The sequence below is a fragment of the Cardiocondyla obscurior genome, linkage group LG07 (assembly GCF_019399895.1).
Source record: "Cardiocondyla obscurior isolate alpha-2009 linkage group LG07, Cobs3.1, whole genome shotgun sequence".
Classification (NCBI taxonomy): domain Eukaryota; kingdom Metazoa; phylum Arthropoda; class Insecta; order Hymenoptera; family Formicidae; genus Cardiocondyla; species Cardiocondyla obscurior.
The window spans coordinates 1,078,673-1,096,789 of record NC_091870.1 but is presented as its reverse complement, the minus strand read 5'-3'; positions in this window follow the sequence as shown (position 1 = coordinate 1,096,789).

The following is an 18,117-nucleotide window of genomic DNA, read 5'->3' as shown; positions in this document are numbered from 1 at the left end:
ACACTCGTGGCTCCGAGCATTTTTGACGTACAGCCTCTGTCTTTCTCCCTCTGGCTCTCTTTCTTTCTCTCCTTCATCTTCTCCTCGACGGCGAATTTATTTGATCGCCGGTAATTCCGCTGCGCGTGCAAATAAACGGAGCGGTCCGGGTATCTTGTTAGGGTCCGGGGTGGAACGAGTAGCGAGCGGGGATCGAGAGGATCTTCTTTGTGCCCGGGCACTCTCGGATGCATAACTAAAATCGTCAAGAGTTTATCGGCCGTCTTGTTAACGGGCCGGGCCCCGGCGCAGCTCTGCAGATCGGAAAGGGGGACCCGGCGCGTTCTTGGCTCCAAATGCAGCCGCTTAAAGCACCGCGTCCTCTCGGCCACCCTCTCCTCCCCCTCCTCCCTTCCCCCCCTCTCCTTCCGTTCCTTCGGTACCCTTTGACGTCGAGTGCCTTTATAACGTTTCTCGCATATTATTAGTCGCATTTGCATTCGACTTTGTCTCGTACCTCATTTTCTCTCCCTCTCCCTCGTGCAGTCCGTCCGTCCGCCGGCGCGCCCTCGGCATCGGGAGAAATCGTTTCCCGATGAATTCTTTTACCGTCTCGCGGCGGCTCTCCCGCGTAATAACATCGATTGCGAAAACGTGTCCTCCTTTCGCGGATGCTGGAATTTACAGCCTTCCACGGGACCCACGGAGGTGGCGCCGGGATGCCCGCCTGCAGTTGCACAAGATCGTGTAATAGCGGATAACGTTGCGCGCGCGTTGCTCCCGCACCGTTATAGGTAACATACGTACGCCGTACGTACGCGCGAATCCCGCGCCGGAGGATCACCGTCGATGTTCGATACCGCGCCGAGATGCACGAAGGGTTACGTAAAACGTCTCGCATTCAAAGAAACCGGGGGACTGATTTATGTGTTTAATATAGGAGCTCCGCTTTGAGCTCTGATATAACAGAAAGAAGAAAGGCAGATATTAATCTGGGACAACGCCTGCAACATTTTTCTCTCTCTACTTTATACGATGTCGAATCTACAAAAATATCGAGACCTGTTTCCATAAAGTCGATGTCTTTATTTAAAAAAAAAAAAAAAAAAAAAAACTCGGAGACCGTCTTTTCGATCCCATTTTCAATTTCATATCGCTGCATATTTTATACTTTGTTTTATCCATCAGTTTTATACGTTACGGAAGGGGTTCTTTTTTTTTTTTTTCCTTTTTTACTTTTAATAAAGTTACAATTCTGTACGCAAGAGCTTTCTATTCAGCCTTCAGGCGACACTGGGATTAACGAAGGCGTGTTAAAATCGATGCCGCACGGAAGAACGTAACTCTTCTCGCGCATTGCGATCCGATGATGACGATCGGTGACAGGATACTTATTACTAATATCGACGGTGTTTCTCATGCTTGTTCCATATATCTACCGCGACTTTTTTTCGATAACTAGAAAAAATCTGTGCGAGGGAGAAGATAAAGAAAAAAGGAAGGGATTAATGAAAAAAATGTTAAACCAAAAAAGAGAAAAAAAAATTGTAACAAAGTATTTTATTTTATTTTCAATATATGCTGATACATTACGTACAATGTTGAAATTGTCGTATTTTCAATTGAAATGTGCCGCACGCGAAAAATGCGGCTTTTATTAAAGCGGTTAATGAAAATACGTAGGCGGCTTATTAACAATTTCCCTATCAAATGCCGCGATATCTTGTTGCATTTCATATTTCGCGGCGTAGTGCCGTAAAACGGAATATATTTTTCATGTAATTCATATTACGATATTCTCTCCGGGCGTATTGTCCCAGATACTTTTACCACCACGTGGCCAGGTTTCAATATGCGGGTATATCATTAAGCACGTGATATTGCCGCGGTGCATACGGGCGCGAAGAGTCGTACACGTGAGTTGTTTTCGCGGAACCGTCCGCCGTTATCGCGATTATCCGTCCGTGACCAGGCACGAATTCGTAGATATCAGCCTCCGGCAAAATCTATTTCGCACGGGATCTCCGCGTCGGGACAAGCGATTCTTTGCGAACTTGGCAGCTAAAATTACACCGCGCTTCGAAGAGCCGCGTCTTTGTGGTCGCATAAAACTTATTCGTATTGGAGGGGCATAAAATAGCTCAGGTCTCTTTTAAGAAATCGTCATCGCGGTTCTCTCTCGGAATACAAAGCTTGCACGGTGCTAAATATCGTTTGTCACCCGGTTGCGATTATTAACGAATTTATTACGATCGTTTAAATCGGTTTCTTCGACCGGAATCGTGCTGGACTTTTAATCAGATTAAAAAGAAAAAAAAAGAAAATTGCCTTATTCTCGCTCTCGATTCTCTCACGTTTTCCCATATCTCTCTCCCTCTCTTTCTCTCCGCGACGCCTTAACTTTTCCCCTCGCTCGGGATCCGCCGTCCTCCCCTCATTTACACTTCCGTCCAGCCGAATTTCATTTACAGCTTCGCCGCCGGCGGGGCGACGGCGGCCTTTAACGCGGACTGCAGAAAATTTCGGTCGCGCCGCGGTCGCTGGCCCCGCGGCGCGTATTCACGCACGCGTATGTACGATGCGCTTGCACACCCGCGTCCACCTATTCCGCGCCTCACGTGCATACATGCGTGCACGGGGCATACACGTACACATATAGATATATAACGTATATATGCGCAGGATAAGGGATCGACCGCGCGGCGGCGATGCGATTCCGGCAGGAATTCCCGATGAGATGGGCGGAAAGTACAAAGCTCCAGGACGCGCCTCGCCTCTCTCTCTCTCTCTCTCTCTTTCTTTCTCTCTAACTATCTGTCTTTCTCTCTTACATCCGAATTCGGGTGGCTCCGGATCGGTCTCGTGCGCGACCGGCCGCCGGCCGGCCGGCCGGCCGGTGCAACTCTCGTAGCGCGGAACGGTTAGTAGCGGCGCGCGCCTCCGCGGATCGTAGTTTTGCGAGTTCGTGCGGCCGCCAGTCGGCCAGTTCGTCGCCGGCGGCTCGTGAGAGTAGGTGTCCTTCGTGCGTAACCGCCCCGAATCTTGGAAATCTTAGCCGCACGGCGTGTCGCTATCACGTCCCGTTTTTTCTCCGTTTTCTCAGTTCGGGCTCGCCTCGCCCCTCTTCCCCAACTGCTGCCTGTACGCCTCGAATGTCCGCCCTCTCTGTATCTCTCGATCTTTCTCATTTCTTTTTAATTCTTCGTTTTGATCTTCGTCCGTCTCTTTTTCGCTTTTTCCCCGTTGGCGTGTCTCCGCATTTATTCCTTCTGTGCCGTATTTTTTTTTTTTTTATCACCGCCAGCTTACTCTCCCCCGAAATTTGGACGTAAGCGGCTCCCAGGAGCCGGGCGATCGAGGGGCCAGCTGTTCGCAAACGTTCCCAAGTGTACGCCGCGAGCATTCGTCGGCCGGCACGTACGCGTCACGCAACACATCTCGACGGGCGTAGGAAAAAAAAGAAAAAAAAAAAGAAGTAGAAAAGAAGTGTTTGGTGACGTGTTAAAACGCGGCCATTTGCGTCGGCCCTACCGCGCGGGGGAAACGCATAACGAGAACAAAAAAAAAGAGAGAGAGAGAGAGAGGGCGTGGAAGGAGCCCTTTCAACCAAGGTGATTTTTTTTTTCGTCATCCCGCGGGTCTCGGCCGTTCGCGAAACGCTTGACGGAAAAGACCGTGCCGTTCGCGGCGATCGAGAATCAATCTGATGCGCGAGGGAGAAGAGACAAGTTCCACGTATCCTTTCCTTTCGCGAGATACTCGGGAGATCGCGCGACGGCACGTCTCTCCTCTCTCTCTCTCTCTCCGTCTCTCTCTCGCGAGACGGTAAAGGCGCAGTGGAGGGAGGGGAGGGAGGGGGGAAGCAGGCAGAACACGGTCGCGGAGGCGCGGGCGCGAGAAGGCGATAGGAAGTCGCTGTCGAGCGACGGCAGGGTAACGTCGTTGGAGTTGGGCTCGCGGAGTTCTCCAAAAAGTTTTCGGTTGTCACGCGGCGCGCGCTCGGCTCTCGGTATCTCCTTTTCTTCCCCAGCTTCCGTTCCCCATCGCTTCTCGATGCAGGCACATTCGGGCGTACGCGACGGTCGAGGAGATAAAAAAGGAAAAGAAAAAAAAAAAAAAATAAGCGCGCCTGCGAGTGACACTAAAGAAAGTGACGTCGATCGAGGCGAAGATCGATTTCGCCGAGAGGACCAGGGAGGAAGCAGGAAGAGAGAAGAAGGACGGTGCAGTCGACCGGCATAACCTCGCCGAGCGACGACGACACGGAGCACGTGCGCCTCGCCAGGTAAATGTACCTTCGCGATATCGATTGCATCTCGCAGCGCAATTTTCCGGCACCGATTCGCGTCGCGATCCGCCGTAGCTTATTTGACGCGCAAACGGCACGCGAAAAGGTATTCTTTTTCTTCTTTTTTTTTTTTTTTCTCTCCCTTCGTCGGCGTTTCTTCACTCCGCGGCAGGCGAATCGTGAACAAAGCTGAAAATTGACCGGATTTTTTTAGGACGCGAGTTAATGATCTATTTGACTGTTTTTTCGTGAGTTACTTGCAAGCGGCAGGCTCTTATTATCGCGAGAATCGAGTCTTTCCCGTCGGCGCGGATCGCGAGCGAGCTCCTCGGTCTGTTTTCTGGAATAGGAAGATTCGTAATTTGAGAGAAATACGACCGTGCAAAAACGATTGTAAAAGACTGCGACTCGTGCGGCCTTTGTGGAAGCGTACCGTTTTCTCGGCATTTGTAGTAAGAGCAGAGGTGAATAGATAAAATTGCGAGTCGAACGACCGGCTTTTCGAAAGCGGGAATGATTTTCGTGCCAATGCCGAAAAGCTTTAGCATCTTTGCGTCGTACGCGGGGTACAGTTATGTCGTTTAATCGTGACTCGCTAAATATGGCTCGAGATAGAAGGAGACGAGTAATCGCCGAGGTCAAAGTCGATCGGACGTCCCTCTCGAAACAAGAAATTATAATATATAATATATAGACATACATTTAGTATATATATATATATATATATATGCGGTGTAGTTGATTAAGCCGAACAGACTCGAAATCTTATCGCGGAGATAAATGCCGTCGCTGGCAGGTGATATTTAACGTTCATTACGACCAGCACGTCCCCAGTCGAGATAAAGCTTTCTTCGAAATAAACAATAAACCGTCCGTACACGCGCGTCAGAGATAACCGATTATCCGGGAGTATCTCCCGGTCCATCCTCTGATCGTTGCAAGGTACAAAATACACCCGAGAGCGCGAGATACTCAGGGAAAAAATTCCAAAAATGGCTCGCGAAGGTGACGGCAACTTCGGCCGATACTTGCCGGGAAAATTCTCCTTTTTTTTTTCCTCCCCCCCCTTTAATTTGCGCCTAAAAAAAATTAAAAATATAAAAATCGGGAATCGGAGCGCTTGATAAGATCAAGCGCGAGATAACGGTGCGTACGATTTTCGGCGGCACGTGCGCTCGTTTTTCGGATTTGCCGACGGCGCGGATCATCCCTTTGCCTTCTATCTTCTCCCTTCGGTCCTTCGCGAGGCTGTCCGGCTCGCTTACGTCTTAATGCGGCGGGGTCGAGGCGGCCTGCCACGCTCGCATTGCCAAGTAATTAAGCCCGTAATTGCAACAAATAACTTCCACGCGCGCGCTAATTACGCCTTTGTGCGGCTGGCGAAGGAGATCCGGTGTCGCGATGAATACAGGGCGCCCCGTCGGTCTCCGAGGTCCGACGTGGAGGCTTGTCGGACCTTCGGAGACGTCTTCTCGGTTCGCTCCTCGCGTCTGGAACGTACAGCCCGCACCCAGAGCCTTCGAAGCGCGAGAAATCCGCCGCGAGCCATAATTGGCAGTGGTTTTGCGCTCCGCGGAGTTCGAAAAACTGGCCTTCGCGTGTGGTTTTTATTTTTTTTTATATTTTTTACTCGTTTTTTCATTTATTTACTCGCCTTTTTACATACGCGGCAATACATCCGAGCGACTCGAAGGCGAAAACCGTTCCGAAGTTCGATCCGATCGTGTAATTTCGAAACCGCAGAACTGAAATTGCGAATAAATGTTTATTGGCCATTTGTCGGAGAAATTGATCTCCCCGAGTAGCTCTTTTTATTAGTTACATATGTATATATAATTGTAGAGTGTAAATTTAAAGATTAACTTGCTTAAGCAAGTACATTCACGGCTACATCGATTAAAGTTTTAACTCACGCGACCTTCCCCACGTATGCTTTCCTGTAATAAGTAATTAAAAATTTTATCTCGCGCGTAGTTAATTATACGTTCCTACTCCACCCTCTACTTTATTTTTTTTTTCTTTCGCGTTATTTCTTTTATTTAACTTTTAATTTCCTATATCCAGCGTCGAGATAATGAATTGTTTTGTTCGACGCAGTTTCCGTTTCGACTATGCAACCTTTCGTTTCCCACGAGTATATCTTCGCGGTCGATTGAAATATTTATGAATATAATTTTCAAAGCCTTCCGACTCTGCTTTTCTCTTTCGTCTAACGAGTCACATGTCCCGCACGGGATTGCAATTTCTTGCGTTAAACGAGTGCGAGCGTTTCTCCGGCGGTAATCACGTGGCTTCCTCGCGATATCGCTCGATATCTCCGGCGCGCTCGCGCCGACTTCCTCTCTTCCTCGGGAGCCGCGTTCGACCGTCTTACAAAAATCAGCGTGAATAATTAATAGCCGTTGCAAAACCGCCCCGGCCTCCTACAAGCCACCGAAGCCGCGAGATACTGTTTTTTTATTCCCCGCGTGTCCTAACCGCTGGCACGGCCGACACCTCTGGCGGCTCGATTTCAACGGCGCGGCCGTATCTCGCGTTATCTCGGGGACCATTGAGGAGCGTTTATTATCTCGAGAAACTCGAGGCATTTCGGCGAACGGTCCGATCGGTCGAGTGGCCAGGCTGACGGCGGCCGACCGAGAGAGTCATATGGGCTGGGAATTTGCCGGTTCGTGCGTGCTTCTACCTTCCTCCCCTTCCCTCCTCCTCCTCCGCCGCTATCCCTAGGCTTCTCTCTCCGTCGAACGTTCGGTTCTCGCTGCCGGGATACCGGCCTCCGGCTTCGCCGGCGTCGTCGGTCTGTGTTGGTGCGTGCTGATGTCAACGCCTGTTGGGTCGCCGTGCCCGACGCCGGTTTTATTTAATCACGCTGCTCTGCCCGGCTGCCGGCAGGCCTGTTGCTAGGCACCCTCCACTCTCCCCTCCGCACCCTTCGCCCCGGCTCGTACCCGACGCGGGGCCCTCCGCGTGACGTGCCCCGCCCCAGTCTGTGCCACCCCACCAGAGCCGTCGTGCGGCCTCACCAACGTCCGCTATCTCTCCTTCTCCTCCGCTTCTTCCACCTTCTCCTCCCTCGGCTTGCTCGTTCGCCGCGCCGTCGGCTCTCCTCTCCTCCCGATCGGCCGTCTGCGAATCTCTCTCTGTCTTTCTCTCGCTCTCTCGCTCGCTCTCGCACTTTTCATACGCGTTCTATTCTTTTTCCGCTGGTTCACCTTTCCGTCAATGCCCTTCTTCCTTTCTCTTATCTCCCGCATCCTCCTACTTCGTCTTCCGTCTCTCATCGGCCGTGCTCCCCTTTTCTTCCGCCAACGCTCCGCTTGCGTTCGTTCGTTCGTTCTTGGCCCGCGACACTTTCTTTCTCTCCTTCCGTCGCGAAGCCCTCCGTTCGCCACTTCGCCGACGGAGTGCCTCAGTCTCTGCCTCGAAACGGCCGCGGGGATTTCGCGCGTCCTTCCCCGCCCGTCAGCTCCGAAGACGCCTCCACCGAATTTTTCGGCTGCAACTCGACCGCGCCGCGATAAGGCCGCCGCGGACGGACTCGGACAAAGAGATGCGAATACCGAGTGTCGGCGGAGAGTTATTTTCGATGCGCCCGGCTCTCGGTGGCCGCGCGCGCGCGCGCGAGCTTCGCTTTGCAATACGAGAGCGGTTGTACGAGGCGGCGAGGTCGAGTGCGTTTCCGTCGCGCCAGACATGCGGGCCCACGTCGACCGATCTAGCAGATAAAGGCAGGTATGTCGGCCGACGGGCGGCGCTCGGCCCGACTTTCACGCGCCGGCTCCGGGAGGATTCGACGGACCGGAAGTGCCGCTTCGGCTGGACAGTGTCAACGACGAGAGTAACTTTGCAGATAAAATCGAATCCCAATCCCTTCGCGCAGATACGATTTCAATTAAAATAATCGACGTACGTTTCGTACGCTGCGGGTTCTTCTCGGTTCGACGAAGTCGAAGGGTAGATCGCGACGAAAATATAGCTCGTGGGCAATTTGTAAGTCGTAGGCTTAAAAAGAAAAGGGACGAGAGACTAGTTCGTCGCGTGGTACTCGACACGCGGCCGCCGCTTTATCGTCGCGGAATCGCGATCCTTCGGCGCCGCCTTGATCGTCGCATCGAGATTTAAATCACGAGAATCACGGTGCCGCGCCGTGCGTTTCCGCCTGGATCCGACAAGAAGCGCACCTGCGGACTTCCCAGCGCCCGTTCCCGCGAGCGATTCTTCCAGGAATGCGCCGAGAAACGCGCGTTGGAATTCCCGACTCGGTTTTTCCTCGGCGGTCAAGCTCCCGGTGGCCTTTTTCGCGATGACGAGGAGAGCGTCTCGCGCGCGAAACCGCCAATGAATATTTTAATTCCGCGGAAGATTGGATTCCCGTTTATTTTTAGCATCCACCGGGAGGTATTTAATTCCATCCTTCCTCTCAGGAGAAGAACTCGACCCGGCGGGTTCGAAAATATATCTTGTAAATTAATTAAAAGAAACCGCTAAGACAATTCCTTCTGAAATAAATTTATTTAGATTCGGCGTATTTTTTTTTTTTTTTTTCTTTTTTTTACGCGGCACTCGTTGACCGGTTGTTATTTAATGCTTCTACCTCTTATTAATAAGTTGATATCGATCGCGGCGAGGAACGCGCGAGAGCTCCGCGTTATCACGGAAGCTGGGACGTGACCGCGGCGCGCGATTGGGACGCAAACGGGAAACGAGGCTGTTTAATTGGAATGTCGTCGTGCTACCTGCCGCGCTTCTCTCTCGCGAACTGTTCCGCGGAGCATCCCGTCGCGGCTGCGCTTCGGAGCATCGCGCTGCACAGAATTCCTGCGTTGATACGTCATCGCGCGAAACGTATATAACGAGGCGGCGTACGAAGCGAGATAAAATCTGAGATCCTACGCTCTCGCTCGGCGCTTTCGGCGCTTTTAACGGTTCTTCATTGATTTAACGAAAAAATTATAAAGCAGTTTCTTTTTCTTTTAATGAAGAACTAATTAATAAAGGCACAAGGATTTATATGTTTAGAAAATAATTATAAAGTGTATGTAGATTTTTATTTGCCGGGTTTATCGGAAAATTAAATTTCTTTTTTTGGGGGGTTTTTTTTTTTTTTTTGGAGACTCCTGGAATATTCGCACGCGCGAGTGAAAGTAAGGCGGAAATTGGTCTTCCATCGCAGCGTATGCATGCGAGTATTCGCGTACCGTCGTGCGGACAAAGCGAGCGGAAACGTCGACGTATGTAATCGTTATTTAGCGGTAATGGTCTGGCACGAGGAGAAAAATAATCGGGAGAGTGATATTATTTGAAAAACGCATGGGGGAGGATGGAGAACTTTATTATATCCAATATAAGTTCGTAAAAAAAAAGAAACAAGGTCGACTCGGGCACGTAACAATTTTTTAATTATGATAGTTTATGCTACGATTTCGTCAAACTCGCCTGTTATAAATACCTTGATTTTTTATCTCGCGTACGGTATTATTTGGCGAACGGCAGTTCGTATTTCTGTATTTTAAATACTTGCGGTTTCTTTCTTTCTTTCTTCGTTTTTTTTAACTGATTCCACGGTAAAGAACGTCGGACGGGAAAACAAAATCACACGCTCGAACGCGTGTTCTCTCTCCCGTTGTTTCCTTATGCCCGAGAAAGGAATTTGAGATATAGCCGGACGTTCGCTTCGCGTAGGCAGCGACGACTTATTGCCCAACAGAAAGCCACACTACTAGAACGCAGACGAGTGGTTCCAACCAGGTCTATCAAACGTTATTCAGTTAATGAAATAAATGTTAGACGGAACGGGTTTCGCGAGTCCGCACGTGGGATTCTCTCTCCGCGAACTCATTTCAAACTTCGATCTACGGACACATCAACGAAACATATTCAATAACTCCAGGATGGATTCTAAAGACGAATCTGTACGCGTGTAATAAAAAAAAAAAAAAACGTGCGTAAATATTCTTGTACCAAAAAAAAAAAAAAAAAAAAGTCACAAATTATAGCGATTAAAATCATCCTCTTCAAGTTGAGATAGATTGCCGGATAGAGAAAGAAAGATGCATACACAATAGGCGACGGAACGAGAGAGGAAAAAAAAAGAAAAAAAAAATTAAAAGAAAAAAAATAATAAAAAGAACGAGGATTCCTAAACTTCGATCCCCCGCCCTCGCCTTCGCCTCTCCGTCGCCATCCCCCCTAGCCGGTTTGGCGTAGACGTCCTTGAAATTCGTGAGATCGGAGAACAATCGGCCATGGGCGTGCATCCGTCCGTCCGTCCGTGCGGTTCACTGGCGCCGCGAGCCGTGTCCTCCACTTGGTCGTCTCCCCTTCTCCGTCGGAGCGAGCGGCATGGTCCGTTTAGGGGACCCCACCACGCAGAGCTGTTGGTGAATCTCGTTTGAAGCCTCCTCCGTCGCGACTCCTCCGTCGCTTTTCTTCTCTGCTACCGTCGGGCCTTCCCTCAGCCGGCCCGTCAAGGGCAGTTCGGCTCGGGTAAACGGGGGTCAGGCACGTAGACCGAAACTTTCAAGGGCAGACGGGAGCGAGAAGGAAAGAGGCGGCGAGGAGGAAACTCCCCCTCCGTCTCACGGCTGTCGCGTGATTTTACGCCCGGGCACCCGTCGGATGCCCCGCGTACGCGCGCGACGTTCCCGTATCTGTACGCGTGCCGGATTAGGATTTTTCGCGCTCGCGAGTTCGTTGCCGTCCTCGCCGCGCTCGAACGCGGCCACTTTCCACGTGCCTCTTTCGGCTTCGTCCGGGGAGTTTTAGAGACCTCTACGCGCTCCTCGACGCGCGTCCGTCTCCAGTGTGCCGCGTTGTGCTCCGAGCTGCGTCTCGTGAAACCTTGAGGTAGGTTCTGCTGGATTCTGACGCAAGATTCTACTTCAAGCTCGTTCTTTTTAAAGATTAATTTTTTTTTTCTTTTATTTTTTTTAATTTTTTTTTTACGAAAGAAGTTAATTTCCGTCTTTGTGTCTGTATAAAGTTTGTGTGTGCTACGTGTGTTGTTGCAGAAATAAGCTGCTTATTTCTTGCCGCGCGTTACCCGGCGATCGCGAATTTCTCGACGTCTCCGCTTCGCAGGGAACGTTTTCGAAGAATGCCGTTTCCGCTCGAACGCGCGCGAGACGCCGACGGGCGTCGTTCTATTTTCACGACGAGAAGAGGAGGTGCGTACCGGATTCGCGCCTACGTGCCGGGTAGTCCGTAGGTGGACAACTTATTTTTCCGCGGAGCGTAACTCGTCGGGAATGCGGGAGATCGCGGCGATAGGCGCTCGTCGTCGCCGATCGAGCCTCGATTTCCCTTCGATATTCTCCAGCGAGGTCTCTCGACCGTCTCGCGTTTTCACGGACGAATAAATCCGGTCGCGGGTAGATCGGGATCCTCCGCGTGGCGAAAGAAATATCGCGAGAGAATCGGCGCCGTTTTTGTTAACAGTTATTTACGATCGAAAATTCAATCTACAGATAAAATAAAAAAAAAATAAAAAAAGAAGAAAAAGAAACCAACATCGTAATGATAAAATTTATCTCGCGTCGCGGAAGCTGCGAAACTTTGATATCCGATATCTGAGAGAATAGACCGGCCTAGCAGCTCCGTGGCATTTTTAATTATAACGTCAGGTTTAACCTGACGTTAATTTGAGCGTTAAGCCAACGGGCCGGAGGACTCTGCACGTGCGGAGCAGCGACAGCATCAGCGGGCGAAAGCTTTCACTCTTGTGAGATTTTCTTCGACGCATTCACGGCCGTCTAAAGCCCAGGTCACCACTTTTTTCAAAGACTTTTTTTTTTCTTCTTCATCTTCTCCTTTTTTCTTTCCCCGACGACCGTTTTGTACATACGTGCCTCTTAACGCGCCGCGTCGGCCGCGCACTCTCATCCGCAAACGCTCTCGACACGCGAGAATGCCGACGTGGAAGTCGGCCGCTAATGAAGCGCGAACGGGCGATATCGCGGTCCGCTGCGGCGAGTTACGCCGCAAAAGGCATCGAGCAAAATCGCACGAGCAACAAATATTAAGTCTCACGCGGTTCTTAGAAAAAAAAAAAAAAAGCAAAATCTATTTTCAAGCCGCGAAAAGATAAATATATCATTTCTATTACGAGCCTCGTAAAATTTCATAGCCGTGCGAGAATTTAATGGGCTTCGAAAAGTTTCGTGGAATCTGCGGCGAGAAGAATCTCCGGGCGTGAAAAGAAACGACCTAAGCTGCGAGTAATAAATCATTAACGAGGAAAAGATCGTCGATATCAAGTTTTACGGAGGAAAGTTTTACCGACGTTTGCGCTCCCGTAATATTCCGCGCGTCGCCTTTCGGACAAATTGTCGCCTTAAAACCGCGGCGATTTTCGCCGGAAGGAAAAGAATGCGCGGCGAGGAGAGAGCGAGCGAGGGAAAGGGTCAGGCGAAAGGGGGATCGTTTATTTTTAGGTATCCGCCGGTTCTTTTTTCGTCTCTTTCCTCACGTACCATTCCCAAAATATATTTACGACCGGCACTCCTTTCAAAGTTCGAGAACAAAAAAAAAGAAAAAAAAGATTTTTCCTCTTCTATTCAGCACAAAAAGAAAGAAAAAAAAAAGGAAATTAAATATCGTACTACATCTCTTATACGAAATCCACGTTTGGATCGCGCTATTCGACCTGTTCATTCTCGTCTACCTATTTTCCACTAAGCCATATTCCGTACGTTTATGCAACGCTTCGATAATGAGATAACCGCGGCCCACCGCCCATCGGACTAAGGAAAAAACTCGGCGCGATCGGATCTGACTCGCGAAAGTTCTCCATATTGCGCGCCTTTGTGCCTCGCTCCCTCCGACGGTCGAACAGATGCGTTTCGCGGCAGAAAGCGGCCGCCGGAAATGACGCATCTTACAGCTGTGCGTTTTATCTGATCGGCCGGTTGGATTTACGGTATTTGTGAAAATCTGATTAACGCACGGCGAATCGTTCATTAATAATCGACGCGCCGAGATAAGGGAGACGTATTCGCGGCGCGGGGTACGGCTGCCTCGGCGCCGAATTAAATTGCAAATAGCGAATAACGTCCGAAGACCGGAATAAGCCTCGGATCGTTGAATGACTCGCTCGACGGCGGCATTCGTGCTCGCGGGCACGCTCAAGCCCGTAGATAAATTACGCGTTAATCGTCCGCTTCAAATAGCACTTAACAGTTGTAGCGATTGCATTTAACCGTCGCGCTGCAACCGCGCTCGGAGCAGCAATTGACGTTTAAACCATCGACGTTTTCGATGCGCGCGACGATTGTTAAAATTTATGAGCTCTCACGGTGTCGTTACCGCCAGATCATCTTCAATTAACTCGGCGGAGACCCGGCGGGGAACGTCACGAGAAATTTAAAACGTTACGAGGCACACGGCCGTGGAACGTCAGTTCCTCGCAGTCCGAGTTGCTTTTTGCGCGAATTTCCTCGATCGATTCAGCCGCGAATATTGTTAAAAAATAATTATTATTGCGAGCTAAACGTTAATCCGATTGTAATCCCGTGGAGATTCGTGCTTCGCTTTGACGATTACGAGTAATACCTCAGCGCGTTTTCGTGAAACATTTGTTTCGATTTTACTTTGCGGATACCAGCCGCGTAGCGCCCGGAGTCGCAGTGTTAAATAGCACGGGAAATGACAATCCCTTCGATATTTCGTGGCTACCGAAGGTCTACTCGCGACGTCAGTCCACGTCCTACCAACCCGCATTGCGGTGACCTAAAAATAAGGAGGTGAAGTCTCTCCGGCCGGGTTGATTTCCTGCCAATTTCGCGTTCGCCCGTACCGCGCGAGGAGGAAGTGGAGAAGAGCCGTCCGTTCCCCGTGGGAGCCACGATTACATATCCCGATGGCGTTCGAGAGTGCTTCGGCGTCGCTTTAATTCAAGTGCGAACTTTTCTCAAACAAAAGAGCCGAAAAATTTTCGTCGTCGCGCACGGTTTCTATATTCAACGAATACGCGATCTCTCGCGAAACGTGTAACGAGCGTCAGACCGTCGTGCCTGAGAAATACGTGAGTTAAAATAATAAAAAAAAAATATAAAATAAAATAAAGAATTGCATCTAAATTGAAAAGCAGCTCGCTGATGGTTGAAGTGAAAATAATACTCTGATATGCTTCGGGGAACTGAGCACAATCGCCGAGAAGACCGAACGTTGTTTCCTTCGAAGTTGTCGAGGAGCCCGACGTCATTATTGCTGCACGTGCAGGACGCGCCGCGGATCTTTTTCTTTTTCTATTCCCGTAGAATCCTGATTCACCTACCGCGTTTCTCGCAGCGGAAATTCCTCGATGACCGTCGCACACACTCGCGTCTACGTGATCCCATCGTCACGGTGACTTCCGCCGTCGACGACGAGACGTGCCGATGCATCTTTCATCGCGACACGCTGTGGAGAAGGCAGCCCGTCATTTCTATAGATAGTCGCTTTCACAATCCGAATCTTTGGACCGTCGTCTGAAAAATCCCGACTCATCAAGAAAAAGAAAAAGAAAAGAATATCATTTTTGTATGCGTTAATAATTCACGCCAAAAATTGTGAAACTTTTCGACTGCTTTTTGCGACAAGTGAATTCATTTATTCAAGGACAAAAGAAAAAAGAAAGAAAGAAAGAAAGAAAAAAATCTCGTAGAGGCTTGATCGCGTCAAACGTGCTGCAATCGTTAAATTGTATGGGTGACGAGATCGTGGCACGTTCAATATCGTAACGAAGTAACTTTATTTTACAAGTCCCTTTTCTTATTTACGAGCTGCGCTGCATTTTATTAAATGGTATTGTTATCGCTTTCGAGAAGTAATACGACTTCGAGGAGCAGGGACGATCATTTTGCATTACGGAGCTCTTTGACTGGAATGAGATTCGGTGCGTTTATTGCGATCCTTCTCGCGAGGCCATGTAAATCCGCGAACGTCAAAAGTCACGAGGAATAAAATAAAAAAGAAAAGAAAGAAAGAAATGAATAAAAAAATCAATAAATGCGAAACGTGTTTCGGAGCCCGGAGCGGAATATCGTCTTGAGTTCGCACGAACGACGATTAATAGGTATATAAATATCTGGTGATAACGGTATGCGTAATTGCGATAAGCGGGCTTCCATCCGTTACTTCTACGATGCACTCGGTCGCTGTATCTGACGATCGAATGCAGCCACCGGAGAAGAGATGACCCTTCGATTGATTTTTTTTTTTTTCTGACGATAATTATGTCGTTACAATTAACAGAGAAGAATATCACATTGTAAAAAATTCAGTCGGTTCTCTCGTTTCATTTTTTCTTTAATTTTTTTTCTCTTTAATTTTTCTTTCTTTAATTTTCTTCTTTAATTTTTTCCCTTTTCTTTCTTTCTCGAGAAAGTGAGGAAGTTTTCGATAGCAGAAAATTAACGAGCGTATTTTGCACGAGGAAAACCGTTCACCGTCACTGTCGCAGGGTTAATGCAATTATGACGTTAGATATACGCGGCGCTATCGATAGTTTATTGCCTCGGATTGTAAAATCGTCTTTGATTTATCGCGAGAGGAGTAAAGCGCGGGAGAAAAACGCGCGCGCAAAAAAAAAAAATAGAAAAAATAAAAAAATACCGCTTTTTAAGATAAATTCTCTATAGTCTATTATTTACGAGTACGTGAATAATTCTAATGACTAACAGCGTCGGTTTCATGAATCATAAAAGATTATTCATCGTGGGAATGACTATCGAGTTTCTTCCCCCGGCGCCAAGAATATAAACGCCGAGAGCAGCGTCGCTTTACCGAGCAACGTCAGCGGCGCGATAAGAGGAGAAGTATTCGCGATTACGGGAACAAGAGCCTCGCGTTTTCCGAGAGAGGGCGGATAATTTCGTGCTTCCGTTCCGTTCGAAGGTGATTCCTACGACGAACGTTGCTACTTCGCGAAACGGTATCGATAATGTGTCCCCGGCCGGTTCGGTACGCTTTATTTCTCTCTTACTCCTCATTTTTCGCCACGTAGAAACAGCTTTCACGTTCGCCGGTACGATGACTCGTGATTTCGTCCCGCGGCTACCCGAGAGAAACATCGTCCAGCGCGAAAGGAACACGGCGAAAGTAGAAGAGTATCCGAGCGACGGACATCAAGTGCGACGATCGCCGCCTTTGACGCTTTTAGCGCGCGCGAGCTGCGGACATTGAGAATTGTCTGTGTCAATGTCTGCGTGTTATCAATCACTCCGTCTATAAATCATCGAGATTGTCGCTAAAACGCCGCGGCGTGCATGTTAACCGCTAGTTTCCCCCGCTTGCCCTCCGCTTACTTTCTGCCTGAGGCCTATCTAACCGACGGCTTTCTTTGGGTACCTGAGAAAAGCGGAAACGAACGTTATCTTCCAGCGATACACGGTTTGTTCTTTTATTTCTATTTTCTGTCTTTTATTTTTTTTTTCTTTTTTTTTGTCGACGAGGCATTTTCTTTCCGCCTAACACGTTTGGAAATTCATTATTTTAAGACATATGTAGGTTGACAGTGCGCGATTACTTATCGTTATCACGACAGTCGCGCTGTAGGCCTATCGACATTCCACAAAAGCGAATTCCTTGCCGTTCGAGTGCATTGTAATTTAATACAGATGTTTCCACGTCACGTCGCGGCGCCATTGGGGCGTTTTTTAATTTCCAGCTGTTTCATACTTACGTAAACCCGCTCACGCACGGAACTTCTTTCCTCCTCTCGCATCGGCAGTTTATTAGTCGCGCTACTCGGGCGTTATTAAAAGCACGTTCATGTCGTCTTAAAAAAAAATAAGAAAAAAGAAAAATTAAATTAAATTAAAAAAGCGCGTCGAGATAAAAAGGATTTTCTCGAGGGCCGTTCTTTCCGGGAGTGGTTGCCGCGTTTTACGTTTCAAGACCGAGTATCTGTTTAGATAAGATAACGCTTTTTGCGGCGCGAACATCTCGCGGTCCGAGGAAGCAGCATCTTCCATCTGTCCACTCAGTTTTTCCCGGTTCGCGGAGTTTCTGCGGAGCAATTTACTCGCCGCGACACGCGCAACGTGTAATTTTCTTTTTTTTCTTTTTCCCTTTTTTCTTTTTTTTTTTTTAATCGTTCGGACGACTTTGAAGTGAATAATTTGCACCTGCGGGACAGATAACGCGACGATAACGCGTATGACAAATGAACAACGTCGCTGTTAACTGATATTTAAAACACCAAATGCGATTAGTAGGTTCCAATTATTGTTGCGTAAAATTTGTTTGTTAATAACGAATCGTTGGAGTTATTTTAAAGCTCGTGGGCGCTCGCGCTCGTTACTGCCTTCGAGAATGGAAAACGATAACGATTGACCGGACGCATTACGTCGCCGTAAAGTTGCTAAAGGACAGTGTATGAAACCTGCGATAACTGATCGCGCGGAAAAAAAAATCTCGATTTGTTTGCTCTCGGGATTTTTAATTACGTCCACATTCATTATTTGACGGCCCTCGTTTTTATCGCTGCAACACGTCAGATATTTGTATATCGCACATCGCCGAACTGTGCCCGTCTCACGATTCGGCCGAGTTACGTGACTCGTTTACATCCGGACCAGCGTCGGAGATAACGTAATCCAATGGCGTACGGTTTATCAGCGCTTAACGAATAACAAGAAAATCCTCAATAAATAAATGCGTTTTCCTGGCTTTCGAAATTGGTCACTTTAGGCCTCGGAAGGTGTTTGTAACATCGCGACGCCCTGTCCGAAAGAAACGGATAATAAATGCACGGAGCGCTCGAATTTTTTCCTTCGTTTATCGATATTTTTCGAAATTCTTTGCGCCGCGTTGCTCAATTTTGTGATTCATTGACTGGTGTACGATGAGACGTACCTTTCGATATCGCT